Raw genomic sequence first — 14,671 nt, 5'->3', positions numbered from 1 at the left:
TTGAATTGTCCCTTCCTTGTAACCCTTCTGTGGTGGTGGTGGGGGGGGAGGGGATGTCCAATTGTGTACAGATGGGCTTTGGGTCTCCATTCCAAACCCCCTCTTTCACATTGATAGCAGACCTCACTTAAGTCACAATAATAAAACATATTAATCCTGTTTAAAATTAAGTAATTTTTCTAAGACGTCTATACTTAGAATTTTCTGACCTAATCTGTGGAAGAAAATAACAATTCTGATTAACAGAGAGTAAACTTATCCTGTGTTTCCTGCTCTTGTCTGTTAGCTAATCATATGTAGGCACTTGAAATGAAAAGATATAGCACTCTTCTTCTATAAAATACTTAATCAAAATACCTGAAAGTATTTCTTTGTTTTGATATGACTGCCACTGACTATATTGCTAAACTTGAGCAGAGGCTCAATGGTCTGGAGGGAATAACTTTTGCAATGCGTGGAAGGATACAGTCAATGTTTTCTCATTAGCTTTCCATAGTTGAGGGGCAGATTCTTAGAAGGTAGACAATTCGTCCTTCTGCGTCTCAGCATATTGTTCTTTAAATTTCTCCTTGGCTTTTCTATGTTGTTCATACACTTCTGCCTGCTTCTTATGTTGTTCTCTCAGGAAATCCTTCCACTGGGTAACATGCTGCTTTTCACTGACTCATTATGAATCTTTCTTTGTTCCTTCTCTGCTTGTGGAGGTCTATAGACGGAGGGATGATTGCTTGAAATCTCTGGAGAACCTGGTTCATGTTGTCCTACATGGTCTCTACACATTTGGGAAGTGTGCTAGTTACACAATTTCATGTCACCTTGATAAATAAATGAAGGGGTGGGGTCTAGCCCATCAATCAGGTCACAGTCTGATGATACCTCCTTGTGGGCATGGGCTTCTCATGAGGATTCTGGAAACTTCCTCTCTCTCCTCTGCCTTGGTCTTCTTGTTGTTAAGGCACAGGGAGACTTGCTGAGCCCTGCGAGAGCCCCTCTCTCTGCTTCACTCTCCTGTCGAAGAACCACATCCCAAGAGCTGGAGGAGTCACATGGAGACTGGCGGTGGTGCTAAGATACTTCCACTGCCTCTGAATCCCCAAGACTTTGCACCCACTGGCCTGTGATCTTCCTGTAGTTTTCATCATTGCCTGCAACTCTGTAAATCTGAAGAAGGATTTTTGAACTAGTATTGAACTTATGGGCTAATATCAGACTTATGGACTTGATCTGGACTAGGTTGGGATGTTTTCTTAATATCCAATTTCTCCTTGATATAAAGCTCTTTCTTATACATATGTGTCTCTTGATTTGTTTCTCTAGTCAACCTGGACTAACACAGGAAGAATATGTTCATTTGTTTCATGGAACATATTTTTCAAATTTTCAAGAACTCTTATTTCCTGAAGGCCACCTTTTGCTTCAAATTCTTTCACAAAACAATGGGGTTTACCTTTAATAACTGATCTGTGATCTAAGAGCCTTGAATGAATTTCTCCGAGATCCTTGATAACAAGGTGCACTGGTGAGCCTGCGGTCCCCAACAAATCCCTCTTCTTGACATCAACATGCAGGGTGACCTTACAATTCCCAGGTGTCTCTGTTCCTCTGCCACTCATCCTCTGGATTCATCTGTCTAGGTTGTGAGACAGAGCTGCTGTCCCAAACTTCAAGGAACATGGATGATGATTAAGATCATTGTTAAAACTGGAAAGAGACTTAGATATGATCTGGTCAGATGAGGACTTTGATAGATGAGAATTAATAGATGAGGAAACACACCCAAGAAATGCAAAGTGATTTTTTTCCCAGGCATACACTGTAAATTCCAGCTGAAGTTGTAGCAAAACGTGGGATACCAGGCCAAGCTTTATATTCTCTCTCAGTTGCACACCGCTAGTCTAGGAGATCTAGTGAGAGGCAGTTTGTACCCTGCCCTATAGGGTGGGTCAGTCTTGTAGTTTCCAATACACAATCCTTCCTCATACTAGTCAGCTAGGAGGTCAACACTCCCTGCTGGGCCTTCTTTTAGGATAAAGCAGGTAGAAAACACATCTCCAGCAGGAAACCAGACAAGCATTCTCCTTGAATCAGGGTTCAAGCTGGTACATTATCTCAACTAAAGAGGAGGAAGCCTTTCTTTGATCTCCCTCCCTTGGGCACACTAAGGTTCCTTTGAAAAAGAGTGACATTAAAAAGGCAAAGACTGGATCCTCTGGTAACATTCCAATGTACTGATAGCCCACAGATTTCGTTTGGCCCTTTCACAGAATACACACTCATACACTCAAAGTGTGTTTTCACATTTGATCTTTTGTGTGCAATGTAGACATTCAGAAATTTAGGATTCAGAATGAATCCAGGCAGGACTCTTAACATTTAACAGTGACAACAAACAGGCCTGAAGAAACATCACATAAGCATGCTCTGTTCATACTTTATTTTTGACATTATTTATAGACAGGAGGGCGTATCACTTGGTTCAATGCTCTGCTGTCTCTCAAAAGTCTTAACAAGTTTTGGATAAGGAGTCACCCACATCTTATTTTGCACTTAGCCTCACGGCTTATGTGATCTTTCCTGTCAGGGAATTTGATTTCCAGGCTTGGCTCAAGCTCTTGGCATGACTTAGGCCAGATATTACCTATTCAGGCCTCTATTTCCTCATTTATACTCACCACAAGGGAAGTTTTACATTGATATTTACTGTTGGCTTTTCATTCCCTGCACAGAATGTGACATGGCTCTTGATGCATCTCTGTAGAATGAATACATTCACACCAAATAAAACCTGCGACTAAGGATTTGAAGTGTGCTGAAGTACAGAAATACATTTTGTTAAAATTGTTTAGCGGTTAAAGACCTGGTGGTGCTTCATTTTCTTGTACTTTGCTATGAGTCAGAGCTGATTCAATGGTACCTAACAACAGCAAAGAGTTATCCAGACAAATACCTTAAATGGTCACTAGGGAATAAGGGTAGAAACAATAGCACTTAGCACAGGTTTTGCTGATGGTTACTGTAGTATTGACTAAATAGTGCATGAGAAGAAATGGACCTTCAATGTATAAAACTGGGATTTCTTATCAATTTTTTTATCAGTCATGGGAAAAGGTGTCAAGAGCTTTAGTGTAGGCTACAGAAAAAGCTATGCATATTGTGTTGCGGGGCAACATCTCTTTTAAATACCATCTGGGGGATGTGCCATTTGAAAAGCTAGCTGCCTATAGAACTTTATTTCAGATGAGCATTTTGGTCAGATAGAACTAAAGATTGAGCCTGGGAAATAAGAGCATAGCTTTAAGAATGTCTCTAGGCAGAGGTGGGTATCAGAACTGGACAATGTACTAAAGTAAAAATTCTGAAACACAGTTTGGGGAAGGCCATGGTTTAAGTAGTAACCTTGACTCCATTTTTATTTGTGGCGTTGTGATAGGTAGGTTTATTGCGCCAACCTGGCCAATAAACACACGTGGGATTAATAAGGTTGCAGTCTAATTGAAAGGCCAAGAGACAAATGGCTCAGCAAGCCTTTCCTTTCTATCTCTTGCTCTCTGATGATCGGACCAGTGTGTGGCTGCCTTAGCTAATTCTCTGCTTCAACTTGGGAGCTACACAACCTGTGGGACACCCAACCCGTGAACTGTGTTGCTATAGTTTGAAATTCCTTTGAGATCTCCTTCACCACACTGCTGGTGCATACATCACTTGAGCTGGGGACTGTGGAACCCTGTCATCTGGCTGATTGTTGGTGACCTGACCTGCTGTTTGATGCCCATGGTCAGACTGCCTGTATTGCCCTACAGAAGACTCAGCTGTTTGCTTCCTTGACTTGCACCCAGCAGCCCTTGTGAGTTGAATGACTGCTAGTATATTAACTGTCTCATGGAGGTGAGTTGAATTGAGTCCTCTGTACTGCTCTGTGGACTAATTAGCCATTTATTTCTTTGTGTTATGTATATATAAAATCATAAGTGTCCTGGTTTTGTTTCTTTAGAGAACTCTATCTCACACAGGCATAAATTCAGACACATTTGAGTTTCTTCTCACCACTAACCAGCAATGTGGCAGTTGTTTTTCTTTAGGTGGAGTGTATTTGGAAAGTAGATTACCACTCCCAGAGCTGGGGAGCCGTAGTTCTGTCCTCAGACTTACACAGACATACACCATGAGGGAACTTGCTTGGGCAGTCCATAATGACTTACCAAGTAATTGCATGTTATCTATGAGGCTTGGTGACTATGATGCATGGCCATGAGATAGGGAGTGGTACCCCACATAGCCTAGTGGTCAAAGACCTAGGACCAAATTTTTTCAAACTGCAATTGTGTAAATACCGTAATAATGGTTCTTTTGGCATTTCTGTAGTCCAGCCTGCAACAGTGATGAATTAATTTGCTGCAAATCATGACTTTGGGATGATTCCTTTTACTTTTCTTCCTCTATAAGTAGCATCATGGCCCTGGATTTAATTTATGGGACTGCATTTTGGTATCATGCTGATTGTCTTTCTCATCTAGATAGCTACTTTTTCCTTTTCGAAGATTAATAAAAGCTTCTATAAAACATATTTTTTATTCCTCCCCTCCCAAGATGAAAAAAAATAAGTATCAGCTCCAATAAATCTAGGAGTCATTTGGCAACAAACTAGAATGGATCCTGCACCAAGACTTGAGATGATTCTGTGGCCTTCTGTGCAGTCTGGGACTCATTTCAGTGACTACATTCAGGAGACGTTCATACCTGGAGCTGCTTTTGACAGGGACACAACCCTTCCTGAGATATTGGCAGGACACTAAGGGTAGAACATTGCTATTGGTTATAGGCACATAAGCAAGGCACTTCTTTTAGAATTAAAAAAAAGAATTAGAACTTTTTGTCATTTACATTTAGTGTAATTACTGAATATTTGAATTCAAGCCCATGATCTTTTTTATTTTTTAGGAATAGTTTTATTGGCATACAATTCATATATCATACAATTCAATACACCGATACCTCGGTTGTCAGACAGCTCCAAGTTTGGACATTCCAATACTCCAATAGCAAAGTTGGAAAGAAATCTGCTTGGTCTTTATAACTTTGCTCATCAAACAGAAAATCTGACTTGAAAAACCTGTATGGGCCAAGAGTGAGTCACGGGTCACGTTTTGGCTCAGACACAAAGGGGTGACGCTTCCGTCTAAGTGCCATTCTTGCACAGACAACATACAATGCTGTGTTAGTGAGTTCAAACAGTCATCATTGTGCTTCGTTTTGCACTTTATTTGCATAACATATTGTAACCATAGCCCCAAAGAAAGTTAGTCATGCTAGAAGTGAAGCTTAGAGAAAACCCGTGAGAACCTCGACAGAATTAAAGGAAGGAGTCATTGTGCAATGCGAATCAGCTTGCCACTTGTCGATCTGGTGGTTGAGTACAACGTGGCCATGTTGACATTATCAACAATTTTGAAAAAAAGCAAATGTGATTAAAGAGGCTAATGCAAGGAAAGGTGTGAAGCTGTTAAACACAAAAAAGAGCTCAGCGGCCACGATCCCAACTACACGGACACTGTTCCTCTCACCAGAAGAATTTATTTCGAGGACAGCACTGAAGCTGTGCCTCCAAGAGAGGGCAATGTCTGATCAGAGCACACAGGAGCAAATGATGGGGGAGGAAAAGAGGGTGGAGCACATCCTGGCCCACCAAGCCTTGACCAATCCACAGAGATCATATGGCCGACCTCACTATGAGACACGACATCCCTCACTGACCCATAGTTCTACAGGGGACAACACTGGAGACACAGTGTGGGAATTCTGCCTGATCTGATCCCACCACATGGAGGCAAAACACTAAAGGTGTGCAACAGAATAGCAAGGGAACCAGAGCAACAAAGTCCCCAGGGAAAACCAAAAATAGGCTTTGGCCCAGGGCTTGGTACCCCATGAGACTCAACTGGAAAACTCTCCTAAGGCCAACAAACAGTCCTTGAACTAACTACAAGCTTTTCTTTTATTGCTTGGTTTTGCTATGTCTTGTTTTTGTGCATGTTATTATCTCCTCAGGTTTGTCTAAATAAGAGGCTGGATGAACAATCTGGAGGAGAAAACAACAGGACCTACAGTTCCGGGGGGACATGGGAGAGGGGGTGGGTGGGGGAAGAAATGGGTGTTAGCAAACCCAGGGACAAGGGAACAACAAGTGATCCAAATTGGTGATGAGGAGGGTGTAGGATGTCTGTTAGGGTGTGATACAGGGAAATGTAACCAAGAAGAATTACTAAAACCCAAATGAAGGCTGAGCATAATAGTGGGAAAAGAGGAAAGTCAAAGGAAATAGAGGAAAGAGTTAGGAGGCAAAGGGCATTTATAGAGGTCTAAATAAAGGCATGTACAAATGTAAGTATATTTATATATGAGGACAGGGAAATAGATATATATTTATAGGTTTATATTTATAGGTTTAGTATTAAGGTAGAAGATGGACATTGGGCCTCCACTCAAGTACTCCCTCAATGTAAGAATACTTTGTTCTATTAAACTGATATTCCATGATGCTCACCTTCCCGACACAATCACTAAAGACAAAGCAGGTGCATAAGCAAATGTGATGGAGCCAGGCTATCAAAAGATATAGCATCTGGGGTCTTAAAGACTTGAGGGTAAACAAGAAGCCATCTAGCTGAGAAGAAACAAAGCCCATATGGAAGAAGCACACCAACCTTTGTGATCACAAGGTGCCAAAGGGATCAGTTATCAGGCATCAAAGAACAAAAAAAAATCATATCATTGTGAATGAGGGGGAGTGCAGAGTGGGGACCCAAAACCCATGTGTAGGCAACTGGACACCCCCTTATGGAAGAGTGCTAGGGAGGAGATGAGCTAGTCAGGGTACAGGGTAGCAACGATAAAACATACAACTTTCCTCTAGTTCTTTAATGCTTCCTTCTCCCATCCCCCACTATCATGATCCCAATTCTTCCTTAAAAATCTGGGTAGACCAGAGGATGTACACTGGTGAAGATAGGAACTGGAAACACAGGGAATCCAGGGCGGATGATCCCTTCAGGACCAGTGGTGAGAGTAGTGATACCAGGCGAGTGGAGGGACGGTGAGGTGGAAGGGCGGAACTGATTACAGGGATCTACATATAACCTCCTCCCTGGGGGATGGACAACAGAAAAGTGGTGAAGGGAGACATCGGACAATGTAAGATATGACAAAATAATAATTTATAAAATATCAAGGGTTCATGAAGGAGGGGGGAGTGGGGAGGGAGGGGGAAAATGAGGAGCTGATGCCAGGGGCTTAAGTGGAGAGCAAATGTTTTGAGAATGATGAAGGCAACGAATGTATAAATGTGCTTTACACAATTGATGTATGTATGGATTGTGATAAGAGTTGTATGAGCCCCCAATAAAATTTTTTTAAAAATTTAAAAACAAAACAAAAAGAGCCAGAGTCCAGACCATCAAAGAGGTTGAAAAGTTACTGTTAATTTAGATAAATCAGAAACAACTAAATAGCAGTAGCATATCCCAAACAGTGAGATGCAAGGAGGCAATAGGACTACATCGTGATGTAATCAAATATGTGCTGGAGTGATTGCTAAGCCACCCGACGTGTTCAAAACCAACCCCGACAACTTTGAAAAATTCCTAAAGAAGCAGGCATACACAGTGTAGTGAGGCATGGGGAAGGGCCTGCTTCACAGAAAGATGAAACTGATAAATTTGTGACTGAATTTTTGGAATACTTGGAGGCTGAGGTTTTGTTCCACAGCAAGTGTTCAACTTCAAGGCAACCAGACATTTTGGGAAAAGATGCCCCAAAGGACCTTCATTACTAAAGAGGAAAAGGATTTGCCCGGCCACAAGCCTATGAGAGGCGGGCTCTCTCTGCTGCTGTACGTGAATGCTAGTGGGGATTTTAAAGCAAAGCCATGGTCGTGTACCGTTCTTAAATCCCATGGGCTTTTAAACAACAGAAAACAATGAAAAATGAGTTAATTTTATTTAGCATATTGTGTTTTATATTTAATGTACTGTATTTATTGTGTTTGGATGTTTTAGAGGGTATTTTCACAGCCTCGTGCTGTTAACTTTATGTTAAAATACTGGAAAATGAATTTATAAATGTAATGTTGGGGCCTCAGAACTAATTATTTGGTTTTCCATGATTTTTTATAGGAAATCAAGTTTCTTGGTATTCGAACACAGACTTGAAACAAATTAAGTTTGACAAGTGAGGTGTCGCTGTAGTTCAATCTTATTACAAAGAGTTATGCAATCACCACCACAATCAAGTTTACAACATTTTCTTGCTTCCTGCAGTCATTGTTGTTAGCCTCTGATTTGCCCCCAGTGTCCCCTGCCAGGCCCCTAGGTAATTATTAATCCACTTACTACCTCTATCGATTTACCCATCCTGGACTTCACATCCAGAAAAACACAAAACAAAACCAACAAACAAAAATCAACAATGACAAAATAAACAGAAAAACTTTGAAAAGAAAGTGTAAAATCTTAAAAACTGAATCAGTTGTAAATGGGTCCAAAGGGAGATGAAAGGATATGGTGTTACATTTTAACCCACCTACCTGTAATGGATTTCACGGTGCTCTGTCTACCAGCGAGGCTCTTCATATTGCTGGGCTATGGTCAGAGGGGCTTCAAGTAACACGGGGACTCTGCAAATGAATGTTTGAGCTTCCACTGGCCTCCGTAGCCTTCTGCAAATCAGATGTTCAGAATTTAAGCTCTGATATTGTTCCCTTCTTTGTATTTGGCTTTTATTATTTATAATCCTTGAATCACACAGGCAGTTGTGCTTCTTCTGTGTGGACTGAGTTGGTACCTCACTTATATGGCTGCTTATTTTAAAACCAGCCTTTAAGATCAACCCCAGATGCTATTCTTCCTGCTAGCCAGGCACCATCTGATTTCTTGACACACATTGCTATAGCACCCATATCTCCAGTGATCTCTTCATCGGGACAAGTATTGAGTAAGGCCATATCAGAAAAACTATTTGTTCTTAGGGTTAAGAGGACATGGGAGCCCTAACCATTCATATTTCTATGGGGGCATAATACCCCTTTTTCACTTTAGAGCATCATTATCATTTTACTGGAGAACATTGAACATCATTCATATGGGGCATAAGGTAATTCTATTGATAGTATCACTAGGTTAGCTAGCAGTATAGAATTTAAGATATTTTTTGAAAAAAGGAAATTATTCATGCATTGGCCAGATTTTCAGATGACAATACATGAATTCTTGACTTGTACAGATTAAAAGTTTAAGTGACTGAACACTATTTACATGAACAATGAGGGTTAAGGATAGGGAAAAACTTTCTATAATGTGCATTCACAAAGGCATAACCATGCCTGAGAGGCCAGCATGTCATAAAAAAGCAAAGAGAGCATGAAAATAGTAAGTATAAGGTAGTCCTGGACCACCAGTCATTGGAAACATTCCAAGTCAGATATTTGAACCAAAGTCTAAACGATTATCAATTTTATAACCTTAGGATAGTGGTCATCTGCTTCTTTCCACATTAGGGTGTTTCAGTCTTAAATCCAAGGGAGTATTTCAGTTCCTTAATTCTGCTAAAGGTGAGTTTAGGGTAAAATCCAGTTCCCTTAATTGGGTTTCAAAATTGGTTCCTTCTGGTGACTAGGCACTTCTTGAACTTTATTTTTAATGCTCAAAATTCCTAGAAGTATTATCATAACTATTTTAAAGATGAGAAAAAGGAGACTAACAAGTAGCCCTTACACAGTGTAAGGAGATGTTTACTGTTTTAAAATCAGGAAAGACATACATTAGGGTTGTGTCTTTTCACCACGCTTACTAAATCTGTAAGCCAAGCAAATAAACTGAGAAGCTGGACTATATGAAGGACACAGCATTGGGCTTGGAGGAAGGCTCCTTAACAACCTGCAATATGCAAACATATGACACAACTTTCTTTACTGAATTCTTGAAGCTCTTGCTGATGAAGGTCAATGTTCATAGGCATTACAACTCAATGTAAAGACAGCTAATCCTTACAGTTGGAACCATGGACAGCATCATGATGACTGGAGAAAAGACAGAAGCTGTCAAGGATTTCGTTTTTCTTGGATCCACAATCAACATTCTTGGAAGCAGCAGTTAAGATATTAATTATATTAAGTTGGTATTGGCCAACTTTGCTACACAAGACCTCTTGAACAAGTTAAACAGCAAAGATATCACTCTGGAGACTAAGTGGCCTTGACCCAAGCAGTGGTATTTCCGATCACCTCATGTGCATGCCAAGACTGGATAATGAATAAGAAAGACCAAACAAGCATTGATGTTTTTGAATTATGGAATTGGCAAAGAATATTGAAAGTACCATGTGCAGCCAGAAGAACACATGCATCTGTCTTTGAAGAAGTACAACCACAATGCTCCTTGGTCATGAGAATGAAGGGTCATCATCTCACATACTTTGGACATGTCATCAGGAGAGACTGAAAGACTAAACCAAACCAAACCAAAACCACAAGTAAAAAAAAAAAAAATCAAACTCACTGCCCTTGAGTTGATTCCAACTCATAACAACCTCACAGGACAGGATAGAACTGCCGCTGTGGATTTCCAAGACTGTAGCTCCTTATAGGAGTAGAAAACTGCCAGGAGAGGCTAGACCCTGGAAAAGAACAGTATGTTTGGCAGAGTGAAAAGAAATCCAGTAAAAGGTTCAGTGAGACAAAGGAAGACCCTCAGTAAGATGGGTCTACACCAGGGCTGCAAGAGGGGGCTCAGTCACTGCAATGAGTGTGAGGACGATGCAGGGTTGGACAGTGTGTGGTTTTGTTGTACGCAGAGTTGCCACGAGTAGGAACCGACTCAACGGCACTTAATAAGACAACACCTTCCCACTTGGAAATTTTTCATGTTGCCACCACAGACCCCTCCAGCTCAGCCATTCAATGTGGGAATCTATGCTCCTTTTCCCCACATCGGATCCCCTTTTTGGTAACCCCAGAGTAAGACAAGCCCCACTGCATGCTGTCACACTACTTCTTGGTAGGCATTTTTCCAAATTATAAATGAACATCGCTGTTGAAGCTGCTGCATGTCCTCCTAATGTGAAGATTGCATATGTTTCCCGACATTCACCTGAAGGAAATGTTCCTCTCAGAATAGGACCAAGATGCTTGCGTCACTGGTAAATGCCTGACTGGCTTTGACGAACATCCCTTTCTGAGTCTGTACTTCCTCGTGAACAGGATACCTTTCTTGCCAATCATCGCCACTCATTTGACCTCCTCACTTTCTCCTTCTCCCCTTTCCCCTCCAACCTGTGTGGTCGATGCCTGTGGTTGAATTGATTCTGACTCACGGGAACCCTGTAGCATATCTCCTCCAATGAAAATGAAGCATTCAGGCAAGTAAAACCTTGTAACCTGTAATTGCAGAAGGGGAAGTGAGTGTGGGCTCCCACTGTCCCTCATGTCAGAGTTTGTAACAGTCCTTGTGGCTTCTCTTTTCACCTCAATATATATTGACTGTTTTATCCATTTTTGGAAACCCCCATTTTACTTCTTTCCCAAAGGACCCACTTGGTTACTCATGGTGTTTGGGCCTGAACAACTTTGATGTCAAGTGTTCCCTAAAGGGGCTCAAGTTAACATTTTCTTGTATATCAAGTTTTATATTTATTTTTCTAATTGAGACAGGAGACCCAAACCCCCATTTCAGACAGCATGTGTGAGTACGGACTTGAAACAGCAAGCTTGGGCACTTTGTCTTGATTCTAACTTTCCAGATATGCACACACCCCATGGTCTGCAGGGCCCAGGTGGTTTGACAGGTGAGAGCACACAAATGCACACACCAGTCCTAGGTAATGTTAGGGCAGGTGGCTGCCATCCTGCAGAGAGGGACATTCCCTCAGAGGAGGTAAGCAGCCTTAGACTGATCACTTGTTAGCTAGCTTCCACTCTGTCTTCTTTGCCCTTTGCTTATGCTTCTCTCTTGAACTAGGAAGTGATGACAACTGGTTAGAGACTCTTCTGAGCAGATCTGCAAGCAGACTGGAGTATTTCACGTGTCCCCAGCAAATCTCTCTGAGTAGATTTCATAATGTGATCAGTTGAACTCCTCGGGCTGTGGCTGGCAGAGACAACAGTATGCTCTACTTACTACCTGAAAGGACTGTTCCCTGCAGATGTTCTCAAACACATAAAGGCAACCTCTTGTTCAGAGGTAGGGATTGGGAGGAGTTGCCTAAGCCCCTGCCTTTTAGAATCTACCTTCCCAGCCTGGATTTTCCCTGACTCTCACAGTTCCTACTGAGAACCTTCTCAGTTGTTAGCAAGGAGCTCCCGAGCTCCCATAGGCTCATCTTTTTCTATTTTGCAATCATGACCGCCCCAGATCTGCAGCAGCAGGAGCTTGACTTCACCAAGCTCTCTTCTCAGAGAGCTCCTTACCAACAGACTCAGGATCTGAAGCACTCAGAGAACTGAAAACAAAACAAAACAACAACAACAACAAAACAACAACCAGTACTAAAGTTTCTGTGATGTATAGGGGACCAGGACTTCCAGAAGAATCCTGGTCCTGAGGTGCTAGACGGGAGGACCATGTTTGCTCAGGGGTTGTAGCACCATTTTGATTACATTTCAAAGTTTATGGGCTGGTGGAACATAAATACCAGTGACAATGCCTTTGTATGAGAAAATGTGCTGTGTGTTTGAGGTAGTTAGTTTATTGTGCCAACCTGGCCAATAAACACATGTGGGATTAATTGAAGGATGGAGAGATAAATGGCTCGTCGAGTCTTCCCTTTTTTTTTGTCTCTTGCTCTTTGATCATTGGATCAGTGTGTGGCTGCCATGCTTGTTCTGTGCCTCAATTTGCAAGCTACACTACCTGTGGGACACCTAACTCATGGACTGTGTTGCTGTAATTTGAGGTTCCTTCAAGACCTGCTTCGCCACACCATTGGAATTTACATCTCTTTAACTGGGGATTGTCAGACCCTGTCATCTGGCTGACTATTGGTGACCTGCATGCTGTTTGCTGCCTGTGCCCGGGTAGCCTGAATTTCTTTACAGAGGACTACCGGCGGACCTCAAGACTTGAAGGACTGCCAGTGTCTCACAACTGTCTCACAGGAGTGAGTTGCACTGAGCCATTTGCACTGCTTTATAATTTAATTAACTGTTTATTTCTTATGTTATATATCTATCTTTATCCATCTATCTATCTACCTATCTATAATATGTTATATATCTATCTGTATATATCTATATATATATCTATATATAATTATTAGCATTCTGGTTTTGTTTCTCTAGAGAACCCTGTCTAACACAGTGCTCCCTGCACCTGAAAAGCTCTCAGCGCTCCTGGATGCCTGGGAGGCAGTGCTGGAGTCCTTACATCTTAAGTTTTCTGTCCAGCTGGGTTGAAATCCTACTTCCACTACTCCCACCTGCTGCTTAGTGGACCTTAGTTCTCTCATGTATAAAATGAAGACAACAACCAGATTACTGGATCGTTGTGAGGGTCAAAGAAAATGAATGTGAAAGTCAATGCATAGTACTTAATAAACCATTGACGCTCTCTGTTTTTAAGTAAGAGACTAGTGATCTACTTACAGTATTTTCCCACAAAACTCTTGGAAATAGATAGTGTTAAAATAGAGATCTTGGGAGTCAGAGGATGGGTTCTGGTCCTGACTTGGTCTTGCCATTCTATGACCCATGCCACTTCACAATCTCTGGCTGTGCTTTTTTGATATGTAAAACAAATGGAATCAGTGGATTTCAAAGGCCTCCTGACCACTCAGAGGTACTTGGATGGGAGAAAAAAAAGGAAGAATTGAACAGCACCCCTTCTCCTAGACCCTACAAGAGAATGTATCTTTACTGGGGCCCCTCTGTGTGCTTGCATTTGAATAAAAGATTTTTCACTTAAAATAAAGCACTGAAAACCTTCGGACTAGAAGATTACTAAGGTCTTTCCTTACTAAGTACCAAGGAAACAACTAAGTCTTGCTCTCTGTATCAAGTACCCTAGTGTGAAAGCTGACACTCACAGGAGTTAAATAAAAATTCAAAGGGTGAAAATCAGTTGTAAAAGACCTAGGGTTAGAATCCTAGTATATCATCTGTGGTATGTTGAGCAACACTGTTTGTAACAAAAGCATGTTTTCTCATCTCAAAGTGCCATATGGTGGATGGTTCCTAATAAAATAAACTCATATCCAACTGCCAATTTGTGTGACTACACTTTTAGGGGAACAGACAGCTGAAATTAATTTAACTCTGCAAGTCCTATGCGATACTGGTAATTAAACACAAGTAATTGGCATTGTGACAAATATGGCTCAACAAAGATATGTGTGGTTGGTGAGATGTCATCTGGATGAGGCTTTTGAACAGGACCTCACCAGGTGTGCATTACCATGAATGCTATTGCCATGGCTTCCACACTAAGGGCAGCCACTTGGTTGGTGACAACTGTTGAAATAGCTCTTCTCAGTCTGTTTGCAGGCTCCTTTTATTCTCCTCCTCACTCTCCTCACAAGATGCAGTACGTGAAGGGTGAGGCATATAAAGAGGAAAGTGGGGTGGCTTACCAGAAAGGGTAAATTCATCCAAAACACCTGGTGGTGGCTCTACTCACCATTTCTCTCCCGA

The 14,671-nt window shown here is 41.6% G+C and overlaps 1 pseudogene; it reads right to left on the bottom strand.

The window, feature by feature from the left end:
• Positions 1-511: 511 nt before the first annotated feature.
• On the bottom strand, positions 512-1,613 carry LOC142437451 (biogenesis of lysosome-related organelles complex 1 subunit 5-like; annotated as a pseudogene).
• Positions 1,614-14,671: the final 13,058 nt, after the last annotated feature.

The sequence above is a fragment of the Tenrec ecaudatus genome, chromosome 1 (assembly GCF_050624435.1).
Source record: "Tenrec ecaudatus isolate mTenEca1 chromosome 1, mTenEca1.hap1, whole genome shotgun sequence".
Classification (NCBI taxonomy): Eukaryota; Metazoa; Chordata; class Mammalia; order Afrosoricida; family Tenrecidae; genus Tenrec; species Tenrec ecaudatus.
Note: the sequence above shows the minus strand (reverse complement) of the source record. Positions and strands in the feature narration are given on the sequence as shown.